Source organism: Lolium rigidum, chromosome 7 (assembly GCF_022539505.1).
Source record: "Lolium rigidum isolate FL_2022 chromosome 7, APGP_CSIRO_Lrig_0.1, whole genome shotgun sequence".
Lineage (NCBI taxonomy): Eukaryota > Viridiplantae > Streptophyta > Magnoliopsida > Poales > Poaceae > Lolium > Lolium rigidum.
Window position 1 is genome coordinate 239,291,167 of NC_061514.1, and position 3,041 is coordinate 239,294,207.

A 3,041-nucleotide genomic window follows, 5' to 3' on the forward strand; every position below is an offset into this window, starting at 1 on the left:
GCCTACCATGTTATCATGAAAATCACTTGCAAAACTCTTAATTTATGATGAAAACCACTTGCAAAACTCTTCATTTATCAGTCAGCTCTGTAAGTAACTGAACTGGGCCTTAAAAACTCATCAATTATCAACCATGCATATCTGTAAGTAACTGAACTGGAGGCCTTCCCTATTCTGCCTAAAGTGCAGAAAAGAAAAAAAAAGTGATAGTTATAGAGCAGAGAAAACAGGGAAGTACTATAAGTAAAGTTCTTATTCCAGATTACATGGATGGGTTGCAATTTCTTATTGGCATTTGCAAAGGACCAAATATAACAAATGTGCATGTCCTGTATCGAGTAGTGCTGCCATCCAGTTGGGATGTGCACTGACAGTTCCTCTCTATGTCCTGTAATCGGCCTCCTAGGAGGATGTAAACATTTTTCTATCTTTTCAATGAAATGAAACGCAAAGGAAGAATTTTCTCGAAAAACAAATGTGGCTGTACTAACGGACTCTCACCAAATAAATAAAACCATTTTTCATCCCAGCAAAACGAAATTAGAAGTGAATTCGGACTTGAGATTTCGCCTCATTGCCGCGAAAAGTTTTTTTTGGGGGGGGGGGCGAATAGCATATTTAGTATAAATATTAATAAACTGGCATTTTTTCCCTTGATCTAAATATACCAATGATATCTTAAGACCAGGATAAGTACAAGAAATTAAGTTCAGGTCTAATCCAGTAAAACAGGGCACTTAATTTGCATACCAAAGAAACATATTCAGTACACATATATAAAGTATGTTCTACATAATTTATATGAAGAACATTGTACTTTTTAAATTTCTAAGTCTTGACATATGAAACTGGGGAGTTTATCGACTCAAGAAAGAACAAACCTTCATTGGCTTGGAAATAGTTAGAGTAGAGCTCCTTTCGTCCTTCAAGATGTCGACACAAATGCTCCCATTGTTGTTGATGTCCTTCAGGCCAACTGAATGGCTACCTCAGTTGTTAGGGACCAATCTCCTCGAACTAATGGGCCTTTTGTAAGAAAGAAAACCTCATTAGATAGCTTATCAAAAATAATTGCACCTCATTTCTATGTTCGGCATAGTTGTTGCAAGTCGTATAGGGAATATGTACAGATGTAGACTGTAGAGTAGAATTAGTGGCAAAGTTAAGTAGTGTTTTTTTTTCAATTTGAAGTTCTCATAAGCACCATTTCAGATTAGGAAATAGTGCCATAATTTGTTGAACTGAATTTGTTCGCCTTCAAAAATAGGTAAAGAGCATCAGTACTTGACAGATGGGGAAAGAACAGGAGAAAGTACCTGTAGGCTGCATCTCGCTGCCGCTGATCTCTCGACAGTCCATTGTGGCGCAACATACGGTCTAGAGACAGTAGGCAAGAACCTAGATGACGATCCCGGTGCTGGTACTATCGAGGCCGCTAATGCTTTAATAGCAAAGAACATAAGGAACCAATGAGCTAAATAGAACAAAATCATGAAGGGGCAAAATCAAATCTAGCAAACTCCATGATCAAATCTCTCGCAAGGCACACTCCATGCTCAATCTTATAATCCAGAAAACCGCACTAAAAGGATTTATGATGAGTAGCTGAACTGAATATTACTATGCACATGTAACTCAGTACATACTGGCCACCAATACCGGTCAGCTTAACATCTTCCACTGATGAGCTGAATTGAATAAGCTCTAGACAAAATAATTGGGATCAAACATATATCGATTCATGTACCTCACCTCAGACGGGCCGAGAGGGCTGCAGCGCTAGATGGATGATGATGGCGGGGTGACAGCATGCATGATTTCCAACACTCTACGTAACCTCTGTTGTGGAGATGGCATGTGCAATTGGAAGAGAGTAGCAGAGAAAGACAAATTAAATAGTCAATGATGTGTAAATCAAGTCTACATCTTAAAGATAAACACTGTAATTTTTGAAGCAAAACAATAAGGAGAACGTTGTAGGTATGAACATCATACATCATAAATTTGTATCAAAGCAATTTTGTTTGTAGTTTTAGACCAAAAGCTGAACTATTACTGTTACTTGGTGGTGTGCTTTCTTTCTAATTTTCAGTGCCAGGTCTAGGTATTGTCGTGTTGTGTGTTTGGATTTAGCTATGAGCTATATCGTTGCTATGTTTGTTCTGAATAAAAGAAAGATGGGCAGATACACGCAGCCAAGATCTGTGAAGGACTTCAGATTATTTTATTATTTATGATACGTTAGGTCTTAGGTGCCATCAGAAAGAGAATGCATAAACTGGACTCCATGATGATGAATGTTTCTCGCCCTGATAAGGAAAACCAAAAATGATGAGAGAGGCTGAGCAAAGGCAAACATTTGCCACCAAACTTCTAATATTCATTGAAAGATCCCGGATTTGAAATTACTCACTTAGAGAAGGAAAATGAGCAAAGGCAACATACCAAATAGGGACACACTCAAATATGCATTGAAAGATCCATAGTTTGAAATTACTCAAGTTCTTAACAGAAAGGCATACCAAAAGAACCTACATGGAAAAGGAGCCTAAGCAAAGGAAATACACTACTTAGGAATTGGTGTGCCATTTGTAAATTTTTTTGTACCAAAAGTATGGTCAATATCAATGATATAGTGACACTGAACCTGCTCAGGAACGCATGCAGTCTCATGTATTTTCTTCTTACATAATAAACCGCATGAGTATACATCATAAGTGCATAACCTGTGTATTAAGATATAACTGGCATCTTTTCCCAGATTTCTTGTTCTTCCCATCCTCTTGCAGTGCCTTTGGAAAGTGAATGGATCGTAGCGAACAAGAGGGGGGGGGGGGAATGGTTGCTACGTCAAGTTTTAAGATTTTTCAATTTTAGTGCAACGGAAGGTAAAGGTGATTGCTTTAGTGGTGTTGGTGATCCTACAATGATCCTAGAACAAGTGCAACAAGCAAAGGAACAACACAAGATAGTAAGAGTAAGGAGCGGGACAACCGGAGGGCGCGGAGACGAGGCGAGGTTTGTTTCCCGCGGTTCCTCCC

At 38.7% G+C, this 3,041-nt stretch overlaps 1 long non-coding RNA gene across 1 annotated transcript; it reads right to left on the minus strand.

The window, feature by feature from the left end:
• Nucleotides 1-1,861, minus strand: LOC124676088. The gene is made up of 3 exons (XR_006993509.1): nt 1,753-1,861; nt 882-1,026; nt 1-178 (listed from the first exon to the last, which is right to left on the minus strand). It is a non-coding gene; the product is annotated as an uncharacterized LOC124676088 (long non-coding RNA).
• Nucleotides 1,862-3,041: the final 1,180 nt, after the last annotated feature.